We start from the raw sequence: 22,750 nt of genomic DNA, 5'->3' as shown, positions 1-22,750 counted from the left end.
CCGCCGGTACGCTTGAGGCCTTCCGCGACCGGTGGGCACCGCAGGGACTGGAGTGCATCGTCGACGCCGAGAATGGCATTTTAATTTGAGTTTTTTGTTTATTTATCTGTTTTAATAAAGTTATTTTAAAACTGTAAATATGTACATAAAGGGGGCCTGAGGAATAAAGGCCCCCTCGACATAAAAAAAAACTGGGATTGGCTGCTCTCTGATTTGGGAGCCCGAGTGTTGAGAGCCTCAACGAGGTGCAGCTGAGAGTGCTGGTGGCAGTTGGAGGTTGCAGAGGTGGAGAGAGGAGCTGCACTGAGCAAGGGAGAGCAGCTACCAACAAGCAGAGGAAAACTCCAACAACAGTCTCCATTGAAGAGAAGAAAGAGACATTTTTTGGAAACAAGGCTTTGTCTGGAGGTGGGTGCTGAACACCAGTAATTTACTTTGGACTGTTGGGGGAGGAACAAGTGGCTGGAACAACAAGGGAAAGGGGCTGCCAATTCAACAGGAGTCTGTGCTGCTGCACGAGCACACAGGGAAGCTCCCTCCCCACCCCAATTGCCAAGCCTGGGTCAGCTGAAGCTGCCCAGCTAAACAGACGGAAGGGGATAGATAGTGCCTGGGCAGCTTCAGCTGACCCAGGTGAAGACGACTCCCCCAACCAGAAGACCGGAAGACCAACTTCAAAGACTGTTTGTTTTAAGTGTACTGTGAGCACCACCTCCAGAAAGCAAGTCATCCCTTACAGCCTGTCTTTACCTCTCCTCTCTTACCTCAGCCTCTCCACTAACCTGTTTGTTTGTTTGTCTTTTCAAATTTTTCTGTGAATCGCTGTTATTTAGTGTGCAAGTCCACAATTTGGGGTGGGTTTAGCTCTTAGACCCATGGCAAGCCCTTCATCACCGGTGGCGGGGCCCTCTACTACCTACGCAGCTGCAGCTTCTGTGGCTGCCCACGTGGCCCCGTCACCCTTGAAATTATTGACATGCAGCCATGGGGTGAAGAGCTATCCCCACCCCAACATGTCTATTGAGGCCTGCGTTAAGGCAATGGCCGTGGTTGTCGGCCCCTCGGCCATTGTTGCGGCCTCAAAGATGTATGGGAAGGCTGTGTTCTTTTTGAAGACCGAGCGGGCGGTGTCCCTGGCCCTGAGTAAAGGGCTCACTGTGGGGGGGAAATTCCTGCCAGTGGACCCTCTGGGGGCCACTGCGCATCGGACAATGTTGTCCAACGTCCCACCCTTCATTCCCAGTGAGCTCCTCCTCCCCCACCTGCACCATCTGGGGGAGGTGAGGTCGGGGATCACCCCAGTCCGGCTTGGTCTTCGGGAGCACAGCCTCCAACATGTCTACTCCTTCCGCCGCCAGTTAATTATGCAGCTGGCGCGGGAGGAGGACACGGAGGGCCAATTTTATGTGGAGTTCCAGGGGACGGCCTACCGCGTCTTCTGGACCTCGGATGGGGCGCGGTGCCACGTCTGCAAGGGGGTGGGGCATGTTCGTAAGAACTGCCCCAACCTCCCGGCCGCCAGCTCCACCTCGGCGGCCCAGAGTGGTTCCACAGCACCTCCTCCCACTCCCCCCGCAGATCCAACAGACACCGCTCAGTCAGTTCCGGAGGCTGTGGTTTTCACAGCCTCCGGCGGGGAGGGGAGCGTCCGTCCGAGCGGAAGGAAGACGCGGGGAAAAAAAGAAACATCGTGAGGCGCGTCCCCTGGACACTTTGACTCAACCCGAGCCTGAGCTCAGCCCAAAGCCCATTCCCATGGAATCCACCTGTCCCAGGGCTGGGCTCAGGCCCAGGGTGACTAAAAAGGGAAAAAAGGGTGCGGAGGTGGAGGCCTCTGATGACATGGAGGTCTCTGAGTCTCCGCGCCCAAGTGCGAAAAAGAGGAGAGGGCACCCCTCCACAGAAATAACACAGGGCCCTGAGGTGCAGGGCCCATCTGTTGGAGGGGAGCTGCCTCCTGTTTCTGGTCCTCAGGTTCCCCCTACCGCCACCACCAAGGCTGCAAAGTCCGGGCAGGAGCACTCTATTCCTCAGGATGGAGGGGAGGGGATGGCCCCGGTACTTGAGGCCCCTCCTGAAGGAGTAAGTGGGGCCCTGCTTGTGGTGGGGGAGCCTGGGGAAACCGCCCATTCCGCCACTGCTACTGGGTCGGGTGCCCTGAATGAAGGGGAGGGCGAGGCCCCAGAGGGTCGGGCCTCCCAGCCGGAGTCCACCACCAACCAGGAGACACCCGACCCAGTTATAACTGAGAATGCTGCCCCATCTGCTGGGCCTGTGGGTGCTGGCAGAGCGGGAGATGGCCTCCTTTTGCCGCCTCCAGTCTCGGCTCCGGCTGGTTTCCCGGAGTCTGGAACTTCTGTCTCCCCTGGACCACTCATTGGCCTGGGGATGGAGGTGGAGGGGGGTCCTGAACCGCTGGTGCCTACAGGCTCCAGTTTCACAATAGAACCCAGAGAGGACTCCTCCGCCATCGACCCTGGGGGTGGGATCGTGACGGAGGCGGGACCAGCTGGCGCGGCCGGGACGTCCGCCCCACAGTGTGTGGTGGATGTGTCGACCGCTGGCGGTGACGACCCGGAGGAGGATGGGGATTCGGTGCGGGGCACGGAGGATGATCTTGATTCCATCGCCAGTGAGGTGGTGGAGTCCCTCGTGCCTCCCACCGAATCTCCTCTCATCCCCACGGCGGAACTCCGGGATTTCCTCGCGGCTTGCAGAGGTTGCCGCAATAAAGTTCAGCTGGCCCTCGACCGTTGGTCGAATCTGGCGCTGATCATACAGTCCGTCCGTGCCGCCCTTAAGATAGCGGGCAAGCGCGTGGACGTGAAACTGGTTGAGAGGCGCCGTTTTAATGTGTTCCTCAATGGGTTGCTGGGGGAGTGGAGGGCCAGGTGCACTTCCACTCCCTCCTCACAGTGAGGTGTTTGTGACGGGTTTTAATTACCTTTGACATGAAGATAACCATAGCCAGCCTCAACATCAACGGCAGCAGAGGGGCTCACCGCAGATTTCACAATCTCTCAGTCCTTAGGGAAGGGAGATACGCGGTGAGCTTTCTGCAGGAAACCCACACCGTTCCGGGAGACGAAGCCACCTGGCTCCTGGAGTGGCAGGGTGGGGTCTACATGAGTCACCTCACCCCTATTTCTAGTGGGGTGGCTATCTTGTTGGCCCCGACTTTTCAGCCGGAGATCTTGGGGGTCAAGGAGCTAGTGCCGGGCCGCTTGCTCCACCTCGCCGTTCGCCTGGGTAGCGTGCCGCTCCACTTTGTGAACGTGTACGCGCCCAGGCCCGGCGCGTTGCAAGCGCGCTTCTTTGAAGAAGTGTCCGCTCTCTTGAGCTCCATCGATAGCGGCGAGTGCATCATCCTCGGGGGGGATTTTAACTGCACCCTCGAGGTGGGGGAATCGCTCTGGTCCCCAGCGCGGCCAAGCGTCGGTGGAGAAGTTGAGGGGACTGATCAGCTCCCTTGACTTGGTGGACGTCTGGCGGAATCTCCATCCCGACTCCAGCGCCTTCACGTGGAGGTCTGGAGGAGGGGGGTCGCGAATCGACCGCCTCTACATTTCGCAGGCGTACGTCTCCCGCGTTTCGGCGGCCTCCATGCGGCTGGTGCCGTGCTCGGACCACCGCCTGGTGTGGGCGGAGTTCACTCCGCTCCGCACGCGGGCGGGGTCCGCGTACTGGCACTTTAACAACCGGCTGCTGGAGGACGTGCGATTTCGGGACTCGTTCTGTCGATTCTGGGCCGACTGGAGAAGGAAGCAGGGGGGCTTCCCCTCGAGGCTATGGTGGGATGTGGGCAAGACTCACATCCGCGTCTTCTGTCAGGAGTACGCGAAGGGGTCGACCAAGAGGCGGGAAGCAGAGATCGGGCACCTTGAGAGGGAGGTGCTCGACTTGGAGTCCCGCCTCGGTCATGCCGTCGTGGACCCGGCTCTGTGGCAGGCGGACAAAGAGAAGAAGGTCGCGCTGAGGGACCTGCAGCTCATAGGGTCCCGAGGCGCGTACGTGAGGTCGCGGATCCAGAACCTGGAAGATTTGGACCGTGCCTCTCCCTTTTTCTACTCGCTGGAAAAATGGCGGGGGATTCGTAAGCAGCTCGTCGAGCTGCAGGCCGACGACGGATCCTCCATCACGGATCCGGAGGGAATGGGCCTCCTGGTCCGGACTTATTACAGTGCGTTGTTCTCTCCGGATCCGTCCAGCGAGGATGCGCGCAGAGTTTTGTGGGAAGACCTGCCGCAGGTCAGCCCAGAGGGCGCCGAAGGATTGGAGGCTCCGTTCACGTTGGCGGGGCTGACTGGCGCCCTCCACCAGCTCTCAAGGGGCAAATCCCCAGGGCTGGATGGGTTGACCGTGGAGTTCCTCAGGGCGTTCTGGGACGTCCTGGGGGACGATTACGCGCGGGTCCTGGGGGAAAGCCTGGCGACCGGGGAGATGCCCCTCTCGTGGCGCAGGGCGGTCATCGTCCTGCTGCCGAAGAGGGGCGATCTCCGCCTGCTTAAAAACTGGCGTCCGGTCTCCCTCCTCAGCACGGATTATAAGATCTTTGCCCGGGCTATGTCTACCCGCCTGGGCTCCGTGCTGGCCCACATGATCCACCCCGACCAGTCCTTCACGGTCCCGGGCCGGTCCATCCAGGACAACATCCACCTGGTCCGGGACCTGATCCATCTTTCCCAGAGGACTGGTCAGTCGGTCGCCTTTCTCTCCCTCGATCAGGAGAAGGCGTTCGACAGGGTGGATCACGATTACCTTTGAGACTCTGCGCGCTTTCGGACTCGGGCCGCATTTTGTGGCCCGGGTCCGACTTTTATATGCCGCTGCAGAGTGTCTAGTCAAAGTTAACGGGTCCTTGACGGCGCCCCTTCGCTTTGGGAGAGGAGTGAGTCAGGGGTGCCCCATGTCCGGCCAATTGTATACCATCTGCGTGGAGCCCTTCCTGTGCCTGCTTCGCAGGAGGTTGACGGGATTGGCTCTGCACGAGCCGGCCTTGCGGGTCGTCCTCTCGGCTTACGCCGACGACGTGCTCCTCGCAATCACAGATCCCGTTGACTTGCGGAGGATGCGCGACTGCCAGCAGACCTTTTCTGCCGCGTCCTCCGCGAGGATCAATTGGGAGAAATGTTCCGGACTCCTGGTTGGTCAGTGGCGGGTATGACTCCCTGCCGGAGGACATGACACCTTTTGCGTGGACCACCACGCACCTCCTCTATCTGGGAGTCCACCTTAGCCCCGCTGAGGAAGCCTGGCCGGCAAACTGGCAGGAGTTGGAGGCGAAAGTCACCGCTCGGCTGGGGCGCTGGACAGGACTGCTCCGAGTGCTTTCCTACAGGGGCCGAGCGTTGGTCATAAACCAACTGGTGGCCTCCATGCTGTGGTACCGGTTGGTCACTTTGGCCCCGCCCCCTGTATTTGCCACCAAGATCCAGAAGAAACTCGTCGATTTCTTCTGGGGCAAGAGGAAACACTGGGTCTCTGCCACGGTCCTGAGTCTCCCGATCGAGGAGGGCGGTCAGTCGCTGGTGTGCGTCCGCACCCAGGCTGCGACTCTCCGCCTTCGGACCCTACAGAGATACCTGTACGTTGAGCGTCCTCCCAGATGGTGTGCGCTGGCGACGTATTTTTTCCGCCAGTGTCACTGCCTTCAAGACGACACGCAGCTCCCGGTGGAGTCCGTTAGCCGCGCCTCTCTGAGGGAGTTGCCTGTCTTTTACCGGGATCTTTTCCGAGTCTGGAACATGGTCGCCTCCAGTCAGGGCGCTCCCCCGCCGGCGGAGGAGAGCGCCTCGGCTGTCCGGGCGGACGACTCCGGGGACGGTCCGGCGGGCGGAGGAGTAGCCGAAACCCCCGGGACGCCCCTCACTCCGGGTGGCGAGGGGGCTCGGGAGTGCGGAGCGATCCCGGCCGAGCTGACCCCCGCTCGGCCGGAACTGCTCATCGGACCCAGGCCCCGAAACCCTCCTCGGGAGCCGGTCCCGCACAACCCGAGCCGCCTCTCGGAAATGCCCTCCGTGCCATTCCAATCGGCGCGGAGGGGTTTCCTGTACGGGCTGCTCCTGCACACTCTCCACTTCCTCGCCCTAGTCAGCCAGCCGGACACGCCCTGGCGGTCCGCGTTGCCATCTGGCGGCGAGGGGAAACCCCGATGGAGGTCTCTCTACTGGGGAGTCTTCCCCCTTTACATCGGGGACCTGGGGTGGAGGGTGCTGCACAGAGCAGTCCCGTGCAATAGGTTTTTAAGTAGGTTCACTGACTCCCAGGCCACCTGTACTTTCTGCGGCCTGGACGAGTCCGTGTTCCACATTTATACGGAGCGTGCGAGGTTGCAGCCCCTATTTGAGTATCTGAAGGGGCTGCTCCTCAAATTCTGGCTGCACTTCAGTCCCACGCTCCTGATCTTTGGGCACCCGGTGCGGAGGGGCTTGGGCCGGGAGGAGGATCTCCTCGTCGGTCTGCTCCTGGGCCTGGCCAAGGTGGCAATTCACAGGTCCAGGTTGCGGGCTGTCGGGGGGGGGTCAGTCCTCCCCGATTGCCTGCCCCTCTTCCGCGGTTACGTTCGCGCCCGGGTGTCCCTGGAAAAGGAGCATGCGGTGTCCGCCGGTACGCTTGAGGCCTTCCGCGACCGGTGGGCACCGCAGGGACTGGAGTGCATTGTCAACGCCGAGAATGGCATTTTAATTTGAGTTTTTTGTTTATTTATCTGGTTTTAATAAAGTTATTTTAAAAATATATGTATATAAAGGGGGCCTGAGGAATAAAGGCCCCCTCGACATATAAAAAAAAACGGGGATTGGCTCCTCTCTGATTGGGAATACTGAGTGCCTCAACGAGGTGCAGCTGACAGTGCTGCAGTCAGTTGCTGGAGGTGCTGCTGGAGAGGGAGAGCTGAGGAGGGAACTGCAAAAACCTTTCAACAACTTTTGCTGCAGAGGAGGAAAGACTTTGAAAAAGGCTGTATTTCGAGGTGGGTGTCGAGCACCAAACTTTCATTTCATTTGGACTGTTGTGGGAGGTGAAAGAGGCCAGAAGAACAAGGGGTGGGGGCTATACAATTCTGTAGGGAGCTGTGCAGTTGCACTAAAGTTGCAGGGAAGCTCCCTCCCCACCCCAATTGCCCAGCCTGAGTCAGCTGAAGCTGCCTGGCTAATAGAGACATAAGGATCGAACTAGAGCCTGGGCAGCTTTCGGCTGACCCAGGTGAAGACCCCTCCCACAACCAGAAGACCGGAAGACCAGAAGTGTTACAGTGCTCCGAGTACCACCCTTTAAGGGGAAAAAAAGCAGTCATCGCTTGCAGCCTGTCTTTCCCATTTCCTGTGTACCCTCAGCCTCTCCCCAAACCTCCTAGTTGGTTTCTTCGTTTGTTTGTTTGTTTGCTTACCTGTAAATTGGGGGTGTGTTTGGCTCGAGCCATGGCAAGCCCATCATCACCGGTGGCGGGGCCTTCTCATACCTATGCGGCTGTAGCCTCTGTGGCCACCCGTGTGACCCCGTCACCTTTTAAATTCATTACTTCAAGCCATGGGGTAAAGAGCTATCCCCACCCCAACATGTCTATAGAGGCCTGCGTAAAGGCAATGGCCGAGGTTGTCGGCCCCTCGGCCATTGTGGCAGCCTCAAAAATGTACGGGAAGGCTGTGTTCTTCCTGAAGACCGAGCGGGCGGTGTCTCTGGCCCTGAGTAAAGGGCTCACTGTGGGTGGGACTTTCCTGCTGGTGGACTCTCTAGGGGCCACTGCGCAGCGGATAATCTTATCAAACGTCCCGCCCTTTATTCCCAGTGAGCTCCTCTTTCCCCACCTGCACCACATGGGGGAGGTGAGGTCGGGGATCACCCCAGTCCGGCTTGGTCTTCGGGAGCACAGCCTCCAACATGTCTACTCCTTCCGCCGCCAGGTATTTATGCAGCTGGCGCGGGAGGAGGACGCGGATGGCCAATTTAATTTGGAGTTCCAGGGGACGGCCTACCGCATCTTTTGGACCTCGGACGGGGCGCGGTGCCACGTCTGCAAGGGGGTGGGGCATGTTCGTAAAAACTGCCCCAACCTCCCGGCTGCCAGCTCCACCTCGGCGGCCCAGGGTCCTCCCACTCCCCCCACACATCCAACAGACGGTTCGGAGGCTGTGGTTTTCACAGCCTCCAGCGGGGAGGGGAGTGCCCGTCCGAGTGGAAGGAAGACGCGGAGGCAAAAGAAACATCAAGAGGCGCGTCCCCTGGACACATTGAAACAACCAGAGCCTGAGCTCAGCCCAAAGCCCGTTCTCACGGAATCCACCTGTCCCAGGGCTGGGCTCAGGCCCAGGGTGACCAAAAAAAAGGAGGGTGCGGAGGCGGAGGCCTCTGATGACATGGAGGTCTCTGAGCCTCTGCACCCTAGTGCGAAAAAGAGGAGAAGGCACCCCTCCACTGAAATAACAGGGCCCTGAGGCGCAGGGCCCATCTGTTGGAGGAGAGCTGTCTCCTGTTTCAGGTCCTCAGGTTCCCCCTAGCGCCACCACCAAGGCTACAAAGTCCGGGCAGGAGCTCTCTATTCCTCAGGATGGAGGGGAGGGGAAGGCCCCGGTACATGAGGCCCCTCCTGAAGGAGTAAGTGGGGCCCTGCTTGTGGTGGGGGAGCCTGGGGACGCCACCCATTCTGCCACTACTACTGGGTCGGGTGCCCTGAATGAAGGGGAGGGTGAGGCCCCAGAGGGTCGGCCCTCCCAGCCGGAGTCCACCACCAATCTAGAGACACCCGACCCGGTTATAACAGAGAATGCTGCCCCATCTGCTGGGCCTGTGGGTGCTGGCAGAGCGGGAGATGGCCTCCTCTCTCCGCCTCCAGTCTCGGCTCCGGCTGGTTTTCCGGAGTCGGGAACTTCTGTCTCCCCTGGACCACTCATTGGCCTGGGGACGGAGGTGGAGGGGGGTCCTGATCCGCTGGTGCCTACAGGCTCCAGTTTCACAATAGAACCCAGAGAGGACTCCTCCGCCATCGAACCTGGGGGTGGGATCGTGACGGAGGCTGGACCAGCTGGCACGGCCGGGACGTCCGCCCCACAGTGTGTGGTGGATGTGTTGGCCGCTGGCGGTGACGACCCGGAGGAGGATGGGGATTCGGTGCGGGGCACGGAGGATGATCTTGATTCCATCGCCAGTGAGGTGGTGGAGTCCCTCGTGCCTCCCACCGAATCTCCTCTCATCCCCACGGCGGAACTCCGGGATTTCCTCGCGGCTTGCAGGGGTTGCCGCAATAAAGTTCAGCTGGCCCTCGACCGTTGGTCGAATCTGGCGCTGATCATACAGTCCGTCCGTGCCGCCCTTAAGATAGCGGGCAAGCGCGCGGACGTGAAACTGGTTGAGAGGCGCCGTTTTCATGTGTTCCTCAATGGGTTGCTGGGGGAGTGGAGGGCCAGGTGCACTTCCACTCCTTCCTCAGTGAGGTGTTTGTGACGGGTTTTAAGTACCTTTGACATGAAGATAACCATAGCCAGCCTCAACATCAACGGCAGCAGAGGGGCTCACCGCAGATTTCACAATCTCTCAGTCCTTAGGGAAGGGAGATACGCGGTGAGCTTTCTGCAGGAAACCCACACCGTTCCGGGAGACGAAGCCACCTGGCTCCTGGAGTGGCAGGGTGGGGTCCACATGAGTCACCTCACCCCTATTTCTAGTGGGGTGGCTATCTTGTTGGCCCCGACTTTTCAGCCGGAGATCTTGGGGGTCAAGGAGCTAGTGCCAGGCCGCTTGCTCCACCTCGCCGTTCGCCTGGGTAGCCTGCCGCTCTACTTTGTGAACGTGTACGCACCCAGGCCCGGCGCGTTGCAAGCGCGCTTCTTTGAAGAAGTGTCCGCTCTCTTGAGCTCCATCGATAGCGGCGAGTGCATCATCCTCGGGGGGGATTTTAACTGCACCCTCGAGGTGGGGGATCGCTCCGGTCCCCAGCGCGGTCAAGCGTCGGTGGAGAAGTTGAGGGGACTGATCAGCTCCCTTAACTTGGTGGACGTCTGGCGGAATCTCCATCCTGACTCCAGCGCCTTCACGTGGAGGTCTGGAGGAGGGGGGTCGCGAATCGACCGCCTCTACTTTTCGCAGGCGTACGTCTCCCGCGTCTCGGCGGCCTCCATGCGGCTGGTGCCGTGCTCGGACCACCGCCTGGTGTGGGCAGAGTTCACTCCGCTCCGCACGCGGGCGGGGTCCGCGTACTGGCACTTTAACAACCGGCTGCTGGAGGACGTGCGATTTCGGGACTCGTTCTGTTGATTCTGGGCCGCCTGGAGAAGGAAGCAGGGGGGCTTCCCCTCCTTGAGGCTATGGTGGGATGTGGGCAAGACTCACATTCGCGTCTTCTGTGAGGAGTACTCGAAGAGGTCGACCAAGAGGCGGGAAGCCGAGATCGGGCGCCTTGAGAGGGAGGTGCTCAACTTGGAGTCCCGCCTCGGTTATGCCGTCGTGGACCCGGCCCTGTGGCAGGCGTACAAAGAGAAGAAGGGCGCGCTGAGGGACCTGCAGCTCATAGGGTCCCGAGGCGCGTACGTGAGGTCGCGGATCCAGATCCTGGAAAATTTGCACCGCGCCTCACCCTTCTTCTACTCGCTGGAAAAATGGCGGGGGGGGGGGGGGGGGTCCGTAAGCAGCTCGTCGAGCAGCTGGCCGACGACGGATCCTCCATCACGGATCCGGAGGGAATGGGCCTCCTGGTCCGTACTTATTACAGTGCGTTGTTCTCTCCGGATCCATCCAGTGAGGATGCGCGCAAACTTTTGCAGGAGGACCTGCCGCAGGTCAGCCCGGATGGCGCCGAAGGATTGGAGGCTCCGCTCACGTTGGCGGAGCTGACTGGCGCCCTCCACCAGCTCTCAAGGGGCAAGTCCCCAGGGCTGGATGGGTCGACCGTGGAGTTCCTCAGGGTGTTCTGGGACGTCCTGGGGGACGATTACGCGCGGGTCCTGGGGGAAAGCCTGGCGACCGGGGCGATGCCCCTCTCGTGGCGCAGGGCGGTCATCGTCCTGCTGCCGAAGAGGGGCAATCTCCGCCTGCTTAAAAACAGGTGTCCGGTCTCCTTCCGCAGCACGGATTATAAGATCTTTGCCCGGGCTCTGTCTCCCCGCCTGGGCTCCGTGCTGACCCACATGATCCACCCCGACCAGTCCTACATGGCGTTCGACAGGGTGGATCACGATTACCTTTTCGGGACTCTGCGTGCTTTTGGACTCGGGCCGCATTTTGTGGCCCGGGTCCGACTTTTATACGCCGCCGCAGAGCGTCTAGTCAAAGTTAACGGGTCCTTGGCAGCGCCCCTTCGCTTTGGGAGAGGAGTGCGTCAGGGATGCCCCATGTCCGGCCAATTGTGTACCATCTGCGTGGAGCCCTTCCTGTGCCTGCTTTGCAGGAGGTTGACGGGATTGGCTCTGCGCGAGCCGGCCATGCGGGTCGTCCTCTCGGCTTACGCCGGCGTGCTCCTCGCGGTCACAGATCCCGTTGACTTGCGGAGGATGCGCGACTGCCAGCAGACCTTTTCTGCCGCGTCCTCCGCGACGATCAATTGGGAGAAATGTTCCGGACTCCTGATGGGTCAGTGGCGGGTGGACTCCCTGCCGGAGGAGTGGACATCTTTTGCGTGGAGCACCACGCACCTCCTCTATCTGGGAGTACACTTTAGCCCCGCTGAGGAAGCCTGGCCGGCAAACTGGCAGGAGTTGGAGGCGAATGTCACCGCTCGGCTGGGGCGCTGGACAGGACTGCACCGAGTGCTTTCCTACAGGGGCCGAGCGTTGGTCATAAACCAACTGGTGGCCTCCATGTTGTGGTACCGGTTGGTCACTTTGGCCCCGCCCCCTTCATTTGCCACCAAGATCCAGAAGAAACTCGTCGATTTCTTCTGGGGCAGGAGGAAACACTGGGTCTCTGCAGAGGTCTTGAGTCTCCCGATTGAGGGCGGCCAGTCGCTGGTGGGCGTCCGCACCCAGGCTGCGACTCTCCGCCTTCGGACCCTGCAGAGATACCTGTACGTCAAGCGTCCTCCCAGATGGTGTGCGCAGGCGACGTATTTTTTCCGCCAGTGTCAATGCCTTCAAGACGACACGCAGCTCCCGGTGGAGTCAGTTAGCCGCGCCTCTGAGGGAGTTGCCTGTCTTTTACCGGGATCTATTCAGAGTCTGGAACATGGTCGCCTCCAGTCAGGGCGCTCCGCCGGCGGCGAAGAGCGCCTCGGCTGTCCAGGCGGCCGACTCTGGGGACGGACGAGTAGCCGAAGCCCCCGGGACGCCCCTCACTCCGGGTGGCGAGGGGGCTCGGGAGCGCAGAGCGCTCCCGGCCGAGCTGACCCCCGCTTGGCCAGAACTGCTCATCGGACCCAGGCCCTGAAACCCTCCCCGGTAGCCAGTCCCGCACAACCCGAGCTGCCTCTCGGAAATGCCCTCCGTGCCATTGCAATCGGCGTGGAGGGGTTTCCTGTACGGGCTGCTCCTGCACACTCCACTTCCTCGCCCTCATCAGCCGGCCAGACACGCCCTGGCGGTCCGCGTTGCCATCTGGCAGCGAAGGGAAACCCCGATGGAGGTCTCTCTATGCGGGAGTCTTCCCCCTTTACATCGGGGACCTGGGGTGGAGGGTGTTGCACAGTGCAGTCTCGTGCAACAGACTTTTAAGTAGGTTCACAGACTCCCAGGCCACCTGTACTTTCTGCGGCCTGGACGAGTCCGTGTTCCACGTTTATACGGAGTGTGCGAGGTTGCAGCCCCTATTTGAGTATTTGAAGGGGCTGCTCCTCAAGTTCTGGCTGCACTTCAGTCCCATGCTCCTGATCTTTGGGCACCCGGTGCGGAGGGGCGTTGACCGGGAGGAGGATCTCCTCGTCGGTCTGCTCCTGGCCAAGGTGGCAATTCACAGGTCCAGGCTGCGGGCCGTCCTCCCCGATTGCCAGCCCCTCTTCCGCGGTTACGTTTGTGCCCAGGTGTCCCCGGAGAAGGAGCATGCGGCGTCCGCCGGTACGCTTGAGGCCTTCCACGACCAGTGGACACGGCAGGGACTGGAGTGCATAACTGATGCCACGAATGGCATTTTAATTTGAGTTGTTGTTTTATCTGTTTTTAATAAAGTTATTTTAAAATGTATATAAATGGGGCATGGAGAATAAAGGCCCCTTGACATAAAATTTTTAAAAATGGGGTTAGATACAGATTAAGGCGTCCTCTATACTGTCTCATTAAAGACTCCCAGAGCAGATACAGCATATGTTAGAGAGAGAGCAAAGATTCCACTAATATGATTCATCAGGCACTACTAGTCGATACAGCGTGTGCTCAATGCAGCATACATCTCCCCCAACATTGCCCAATGTATCATAACCAACACAGATACAGCGTGTTGTCATTACAGAATAAAAATACCTCTACATTTGTCCTCCATTCCGACTTGAGTCATGAGCAGTGTTTATAAACATGTTCAGCTCCATTAAACTTGCCACATCTTAGGCCAAGCCTGCTGGCAGATGTTGAAATGCTCCCAGACTCTGGTTACACTCTGACCTCAGCAATATCCTGGACTGATGGGATTCTCAGGAAAGTTCCTCACCTTTCCAATCATTGTTGAAGCTTCCTGTTTTATCCCGTCTCTGACGCAGAGGATCTTGATCCCAGCAGATCTGCTCAGTAAACCCAGTGACATTTCTCCAGACCCGTTAGTGTGATCAAATCATCTTCTCTCTCTCTCTCTCTCTCTCTCTCCACCTTCCTGAGATATTGCTCACTGCAAGAAACTATCAATAGAAAATGATTCATATTCATACCAGCATCCCGAACTGGAGACTGCATTCCCTCAGTATTGAACTGGAGCGTCAGCCTGGATTTTTATGTTTAAATCCTGGAGTGGGAGTTGAACCTGGTGATTAATCCCAGAATCTGTAACTGGAATACAGTGGGACTGTTTCTGTCACTGTCACTATGGAGTCAGAGTCATACAGCATAGAAACATGCCCTTCGGCCCACCGTGTCCATGCCGACCATAATGCCCATCTATACTAATCCCACCTGCCTGCATTAATTCCATATCCCTCTATGTCTTGCTCATTCAAGTACCTGTCCAGATGCCTCTTAAATGTTGCTACTGTTCCTGCCTCCACCACCTCCTCTGGCAGCTCATTCCAGATACCCACTATTCTTTGTGTGAAAAATTTACCCCTTTGATCCCCTTTAAACCTCCTCCCTCTCACCTTAAATCTATGCCCTCTAGTTGTCACCCCTACTATGAGAAACAGACTCTGGCTATCTACCCTATCTATGCCTCTCGTAATTTTATATACCTCTATCATGTCCCCTCTCAGCCTCCTTCGCTCCAGGGAAAACAGACCCAGCCTATCCAATCTCTCTTTATAACTCAAGCCCTCCAAACCAGGCAACATCCTTGTGAATCTTTTCTGCACCCTCTCCAGCTTAATAACATCTTTCCTGTAGTGCGGCGACCAGAACTGCACACAGTACTCCAAATGCAGCCTAACCAACGTTATGTACAACTGTAACATGACGTCCCAACTCTTGTACTCAGGGCCTCGGCCAATGAAGGCAAGCATGCCATACGCCTTCTTCACCACCCTGTCTACCTGTGTTGCCACTTTCAGGGAACTATGTACTTGCACCCCAAGGTCTCTCTGCTCAACAACACTCCCCAGGGCCCTGCCATTCACTGTCTCTGTCCAGCCCTGGTTTAACTTCTCAAAATGCATCACTTTGCACTTGTCTGCGTTAAATTCCATTTGCCAATCCCTTGCCCATTTTCCCAGTTGATCTATATCCTGTTGTAACCTTAAACAACCTTCTTCACTGTCCACTATACCACCAATTTTGGTGTCATCTGAAAACTTACTAATCATGCCCCCTACATTCACATCCAAGTCATTAATATATATGACAAACAGAGGGCCCAGCACCGATCCCTGCGGCACACCACTGGTCACCGGCCTCCAATCTGAAAAACAACCCTCCATTACCACCCTCTGCCTCCCATCACCAAGCCAATTTTGTATCCTGTTTGCTAGCTCACCCTGTATCCCATGTGTTCGAACCTTCCGGAACAGCCTACCATGCGGGACCTTGTCAAAGGCCTTGCTAAAGTCCACGTAGACAACGTCCATTGCCCTGCCCTCGTCAATCCTCTTGGTCACCTCCTCGAAAAACTCAGTCAAATTCGTGAGACATGATTTCCCATGCACAAAGCCATGCTGACTATCCCTAATCAGACCTTGCCTTTCCACATGCATATAAATCCGGTCTCTCAGAATCCCTTCCAATAACTTTCCCACCACTGATGTAAGGCTCACCGGCCTGTAGTTCCCTGGCTTGTCCCTGCTGCCCTTCTTAAATAAAGGCACAACATTAGCTATCCTCCAGTCTTCCGGTACCTCACCCGTAGCTAACGATGATACAAAAATCTCTGCCAGGGCCCCAGCAATCTCCTCCCTTGCTTCCCAGAGGATCCTAGGATACACCTAGTCAGGCCCTGGGGATTTATCCACCTTAATGCACTTCAAAACCTCCAACACCTCCTCCTTTGTAATGTTGATATCACTGTTCCCTCCCTTGAACTCACTAGCTTCCATGACATTCTCCACAGTAAATACGGACGAGAAATATTCATTTAAGACCTCGCCCATTTCCCGTGGCTCCATACATAGGTTGCCACGCTGATCCTTAAGGGGACCTACTCTCTCCCGAGCTACCCTTTTACTCTTCATATACTTATAGAATCTTTTACGATTCTCCTTTATCTTATCTGCCAAAGAAATCTCATGGCCCCTTTTCGCCCTCCTAATTTCCTTCTTAAGGTGAATTATAATTATATTTAATGTGAATATATTTGCAGTTAATTGGTTTGATTCAATTATTTTTCTGACGTTTGCCAGGACTGAACTCACCCCCAGTGTCAGCTGTCACTCCATCTCCTGCACACTGACATCCCACTGATGGAGTGTAACCAGGGCAGAAACTTCTCTCCAGTCTGAAAGAGAGAAGGGAGAGTCCAAGACTAGTATTTTAAACTTAAATAAGGGCAAATATGTGAGCATGAAAGCTGAGCTAGCTGAAGTGAATGAGTTACTAGGCTTGGAGATAGATCAATAGAGCAGCAGTGACAGACATCCAAGGCGATATTTCAGAATACTCAGGATAAGAATATTCCTAATATTTAAAAAAATTCTCAGAGGAGGACCCACCAGCTGTAGTTAACTAAAAAAGTTAAGGAAAGCATCAAACTTAATGAAAAGGCATATAATCGTGCAAAGTTGAGTGGCAGGTCAGATGATTGGTCAGAATATAAAGAACAGCAGAGAATGACTAAAAGGTCAATCAGGAGATGGAAATTAGAGTTGAGAGGAAGCCAGGTATTTAAAAAGGAAAAGAGTAAGTAAAGTGAGTGTTATGGGGAGTTAATAGTAGATAATAAGGAAATGGCTGATGAAATAAACAAATATTTTGCTTCTATCTTCACTATAGAGGATACAAAAAACATTCCAGTAATAGCTGTAAATCAGGAGGTGGAAGCGGTGCTGAGCAAACTGATGGAGCTGCGGGCTGACAAGTCCCCGGGTCCTGATGGACTTCGTCCGAGGGTCTTAAAAGAGGTGGCTAATGAGGTAGATGTGTTGGTGTTAATCTCTCAAAATTCACGGGATTCTGGAAAGGTTCCATCAGACTGGAAAATAGCAAATATAACCCCTTTATTCAAGAAGGGGTGGGGGGGAAAAAAAGAGGCAGAAAACAGGTAACTATAGGTCAGTTGGCTTGACAACTGTTGTGGGGAAAGTATTAGAATCGATTAAGGAGGCATTGGCTGGGCACTTAGAAAAACTCAAGGTAATTAGGAATAGTCAGCATGATTTTGCGAAAGGGAGATCATGTTTACTGGAGTTCATTGAAGGAGTAACATGTGCCATTGGATAAAGGGGAGCCCGTTAACGTACTGTACTTGGATTTCCAGAAGGCATTTGACAACGTGCCACATAAATGGTTATTGCGCAAAGTAGGAGCTCATGGTGTAGGAGGTAACATATTAACATGAATAGAAGATTGACTGGCTGGTAGAAAACAGAGTATGCATAAATGGGTCCTTTTCTGATTGGCAGGTTGTGACGAGTGGAGTCCCACAGGGCTCTGTGCTGGGGCCTCAACTTTTTACAATTTATATCAAGGACTTAGATGAGGGGAGCGATGGCAAGGTAGCTAAATTTGCAGAGGACACAAAAATAGGTAGGAAAGTATGTTGTGAAGAGGACCCAAGGAGGTTTCAGACCGATAGAGGTAGGTTGGTGAGTGGGCAAAAATCTGGCAGATGATGTGTAGTGTGTAAAAATGTTAAGTTGTTCACTTTGGCAGGAAGAATAAAAAGGCAGAGTATTACCTCAATGGAGGACAACTGCAGAACTCCAAGGTGCAGAGGGATCTAGGTGTTCCAGCGCATGAGTCAGAAAAAGTTAGTATACTGGTACAGCAAGTAATAAAGAAGGCTAATGGAATGCTATCCTTTATTACAAGAGTAATTGAAAATAAAAGTAAGGGTGTTATGCTTCAGTTCTACAGGGCATTGGTGAGACCACATCTTGAATACTGTGTGCAGTTTTGGTTTCCTTATTTAAGGAAGGATGTGAATGCGTTGGAAGTGATTCAGAGGAGGTTTACTAGATTGATACCTGGAATGAATGGGTTGTCTTATGAGGAAAGGTTGGACAGACAGGGCTCGTTTTCACTGGAGTTTAGAAGAGTGAGGGGAGACGATTGAAATTGATAAAGCCTTGACAAGGTAGATGTGGAGAGAATGTTTCCTCTTGTGGGGAAGTCTAGAACTAGGGGTCACTGTTTTAAAATTAGGGGACGCCCTTTTAGGACAGAGATGAAGAGAATTTTTTTTCTCAGAGGGTTGTGCAACTTTGGAACTCTGCCTCAGAAGGTGGTGCAGGCGGGGTCACTGAATAATTTTAAGGCGGAGGTTGATAGATTGTTGTTCGGCAAGGGAATCAAAGGTTATCGGGGGTTGATGAGAGTGTGGAATTCGAGACACAAACATATCAGCCATGATCTTATTGAATGGCAGGGAAGGCTAGTGGGGCCAAATGGCCTACTTCTGCTCCTAATTTGTATGTCGTACCTATTTATGTATGTGATATCACAAAGGAGCCAACAGCCAATCACACAGCAGCCAGCAGCCCCTCCCCTCGAGTTGTCACTGGGTCACATGACCAGGCTCCACTGCTGGTGTGCAGTCTCACTGGGCATGAACATGGGTTGTACAGTCAGTTCCATGTTTATCATCCTCTTATTCATATTAGTGATGTCCTACATGGATCGGTGTTGGTGCCTCAACTATTGACTGTATCTAATAATAAACTAGATAATGCCACAGAGAGCTATATATCCAAGATTTCCATTGACACAAAGAGTGGTGGCATAATGAGTACTGCAGACAGGAGCACAGCATTACAAAGAGATATTGATAGATTGAGTGAGTGGGTAAAACTGTGGCTGATGGATTTCAACACTGGTAAGTGTGCGGCTGTCTATTTTAGATTAAAAATAATTAGATACGAGTATTTTTATAAATGATGACCAGCTAGGAATAATGGAAGTCCAAAGATTTAAAGGTCCAGGCACACAGATCACAAAAAGATATGTGTCAAATACAAATCTGAATCAAAAAAGCTAATGGAATGTTAGCCTTTCCATCTAGAGGACTGGAATATAAGAATCCTACAGCACAGAAGGAGTCCATTCAGTCCATCATGCCTGTTCTGGCTGTTTAAAAGAGCTGACCAATGTAATACCACACCATTGCCTTTTTCCTGATAACTCTATAAATGAGTCCTCTTCAAGTACATGTCCAATTGCCTGTTGAAATTCCTATGGAATCTGATTCCCCAACACCTTCAGCTACTAAATTCCAGAATTTAACAATCCACCATGTGAAGACATTTAGCATCCCCCCAGTAGTTCTTTTGTCAATTATTTCAAATCTACGGCCTCTTGATAGTGATCCATTGTCACGATGGAGGATATAGTTTCTCCCTACTTGTTCTATCAAACCCCTCATCATTTAAATACCTCCATTAGATCTAACTTCAATCTTCTCTGCTGTTCAGAGAACAATCCCAGCTTCTCTAATCTACATGGTTATAAATATTCCAGGGTAAATGATATTTTAAAAAGACAGACAGACAGAATAGTAGAGGGGGAAGTATAGTAAAGGATGACATAAGGACATTAGGAACCTGGCTCAAAAGATCAAGTAGAATCAGTATGGGTGAAGATGAGGAAAAGCAAGAGTCAGAAAACACTGGTGAGTCATTTATTTATAGGCCCCCTAAAAGTAGATACACTGCTACAGAGCATTAAACAGGAAATTATTGGAGTTTATAACAAAGGAAATGTAATAATTGTGGGGGACTTTAATCTTCATACAGATTTGAAAGGGTGGCCTAAAAGATGAGTTTGTGGAATGTTTTCGTGACAGTTTCCTGGAGCAATATTTTGTGGAACTAACTCAAGATAAAGCTATTTTAGATCTAGTATTGTTGAATGAGACAGGTTAATTAGAAATCTCTTAGTAAACGATCCGCTGGGAAATAGTGATCTTAATACAATTGAATTCAGTGGTCAGTTTGAAAGGGACATACTCCAATCAAAAAAAAAACAAAGCCAATTACATAGGTATAAGGAGGGAGTTGGCTGATGTTGATTGGGTAGGTAGACTAAAAGCTACAGCAGTAAATAAACAGTGGGAAACATTTAAAGAAACAATTCAACATGTTGAACAAAAATACACTTAATTGAAAAACAAAAACTCAAGAAAGATCCATTGATGGCTCACTCAGGACATTAAGCAAAGTATTAGCCTAAAAGAGGCTTATAAAGTTGCGAAGACTAGAAGCAGGCCTGAGGGTTAGGAGTGTTTCCGAAATCAAAAGGCAACCAAAAAGTTGATAAAAAGGGAAAAAATATAAGAGTAAGCAGCTAGGAATATTAAAACAGATTGCAAGAGTTTTTACAAGTACATCAAAAGGAAGAGCGAGTAAACGCTGGTCCCTTAAAAGCAGAGACAGCAGGAATTATTATGGGGAATGAGGAAATGACAGAGACATCGGCACAAAGTGTTTGTTCAGTCTACACAACAGAAGACAAGTTGCATTTCAGAAATAGAGGGTAACCTCGGGGCTGAAGAGAGAAAATTAAGGGAATTAATATCAGTAGGGAAACTTAAGGGACTAAAATCGAACACATCTCCAGGACCTGATGGCCAACATCCTATGGTTCTAAGAGAAATAGTTGCAGAGATATTCCAAAATTCCCTGGATTCTGGAACGGTCCCAGCAGATTGGAAGTCAGCAAATGTAAAATCTCTATTCAAGAAATGAGGGAGAGAGAAAACAGGGAAGTACAGGCCGGTTAGCCTAACATCAGTCGTTGGGGAAATGCTGGAATTCATTATTAAGGAAGTCTTTAGTAAAGCATAGTATGATTAGAACAAGTCAACATGGTTTTACTAAAGGAAAATCCTGTGACAAATTTATTAGAGGTTTTTCTGAGGATATAACTGGTAGGGTTGTTAAAGGGAAACCAATAGGTTTAGTTTCCCTGGATTTCCAAAAGGCATTCGATATGGTTCCAAACAAAAGGTTAGTAGACAGGATAAGGGCTAATGGAGTTGGGGCCAATATATTAGAGGATTGGCTAATTCACAGGATGTCATGAGTAGGCATTTTCAAGTTGGCAGGCAGTGAATACTGGAGTGCCACAAGGATCAGTGCTGGGGCCTCAACTATTTACAATCTATTACTGACTTAGACGAAGAGACAGAGAACAACATATCTAAGTTTGCTAATGATACAAAGGTCATTGGAAATGCATGCTGTGAGAAGAACACAGAGGCTGCAAACAGATAAAGGCAGATTAAGTGAGTGGGCAGCAATTGGTAGATAATGGAGTATAATGTGGAGATTGTGAGGTTATACAGTTTGGTCGTAAGTATAGAAGAGAAGAACATTTTTAAACGTTGTGAATCTTCTAAATGTTGATGTTCAGAGAGACTTTGGTTTGCTCATACAAGGAACACAGAAAGATAGCATGCTGGTACAGGAAATAATTAGGAAGGTAAATGACATGTTTGCCTTTATTGCAAAGGGATAGGAGTACAAGAATAAAGAAGTCTTGCTACAATTGTGCAGGGCTTTGGTGAGACCACACCTGGAATACTGTGTGCTGTTTTGATCTCCATACTTAAGTCATTGAAGGCAAAGGTTCACTAGATTGGTCCCTGGGATGAGAGGGTTGTCCTGTGATGAGAGGCTGAGTAAATTGGGTTTATATTCTCTGTAGTTTAGAAGAATGAGAGGTGATCTCATTAAAACATACAAGATTCTGGAGGGGCTTGACAGGGTAGATACTGAAAATATACAGACTGGGTGGTTTTATTTTAATAAAAGGTTGTTTCCCCTGGCTGGGATAAGGGCAGGATCATTTAGGACTGAGATGAGAAGAAAAATTTAAACTCAAAGCTTTGTGAATCCTTTGAATTCTTTCCCTCAGAGAATAGTGGATGCCCCATCATTGAATATATTTAAAACTGAGATGGACAGATTTTGGTCTCTCAGGGAATCAAGGGATATGGGCAGCAGGCAGGAAAGTGAAGACCAAGATCAGCCATGATCATATTGAATGGTGGAACAGGCTTGACGTGTTGTACGGTCTATTCCTGCTTCTATTTCTCATCTTCTTCATGCCTAATATCATCCTGTGAACCTCCTGTTAATCCTCCGACGCCGTGACATCCTTCTGAAAATGCGGTGCCCAGAATTATTCCCAATACTCAGCTGAGGCCGGACCAGTAATGTGCAAAGGTTTAGAATGAGTTGCTTGGTTTTTTGTTTTAAATATATGGATGGCCTGTATTTACAAACCCAAATCACCCTCACACTTTAACTGCTTCATCAACTTGCCCTGTCATTGGCCTTTCATTGCAGCAGCTTTTTCGAGAGCAGAGTGTGAGCGAGTGAGCAGCTGGGAAGGTCAGTTTGAAAGTAAATTTAATTTCCTTTTGTTTTTCGGCGGAGGCCAAGGGGCTGCTGGGTAAGTAAAACACTATATATTTGGGCGGTTTCTGAACCCGAGACACCACACTTGTCGTGTCTCCCACCCGCCCTCCTCCTCTAACCAAAAAAAAAAAAAAGGACTCGGTGGGGTGTTTATAAGGTAAGGCTTTTTCGATTTCTCTGGTTTTATTGTGATTGGTAAAAACTTTTCGTTCCTTTTTCATTTAACTAAGTTAAGCTTAAGATTAAAAATGGCAGGAGATCTCAGACCCGTGTCATGCTCCTCTTGCTCAATGTGGGAGCTCAGGGACATGGCTGATGTCCCCGACTCCTTCACGTGCAGGAAGTGTGTTCAACTGCAGCTCTTGTTAGACCGCATGACGGCTCTCGAGCTGCGGATGGACTCACTTTGGAGCATGCGCGATGCTGAGGAGGTCGTGGATAGCACGTTTAGTGAATTGGTCACACCGCAGATTAGGATTGCTGAGGGAGAAAGGGAATGGGTGACCAAAAGGCAGAGAAAGAGCAGGAAGGCAGCGCAGGAGTCCCCTGCGGTCATCTCCCTCCAAAACAAGTATACCGTTTTGGATACTGTTGAGGGAGATGGCTCACCAGGGGAAGGCAGCAGTAGCCAGGTCCATGGCACCGTGGATGGCTCTGCTGTTCAGAAGGGCGGGAAAAAGAGTGGAAGGGCTA

At 52.8% G+C, this 22,750-nt stretch overlaps 1 long non-coding RNA gene across 3 annotated transcripts in view; it reads right to left on the bottom strand.

The window, feature by feature from the left end:
* Positions 1–22,750, bottom strand: part of LOC137374030 (uncharacterized) — a 104,841-nt gene that overhangs the window by 39,445 nt on the left and 42,646 nt on the right. For 2 of the 3 annotated variants that reach the window (XR_010975753.1, XR_010975755.1), the window contains 2 exons: positions 15,896–15,978; positions 13,210–13,744 (listed from right to left, as the gene is read on the bottom strand). This is a non-coding gene — a long non-coding RNA (uncharacterized lncRNA). Of the gene's footprint in view, positions 1–13,209; positions 13,745–15,895; positions 15,979–22,750 lie in introns of those variants that run through there. The other variant, XR_010975754.1, reaches the window with a different exon arrangement.

This window comes from Heterodontus francisci, chromosome 9 (genome assembly GCF_036365525.1).
Source record: "Heterodontus francisci isolate sHetFra1 chromosome 9, sHetFra1.hap1, whole genome shotgun sequence".
NCBI classification, from domain to species: domain Eukaryota; kingdom Metazoa; phylum Chordata; class Chondrichthyes; order Heterodontiformes; family Heterodontidae; genus Heterodontus; species Heterodontus francisci.
This window is presented reverse-complemented; position numbering and strand designations above follow the sequence as displayed.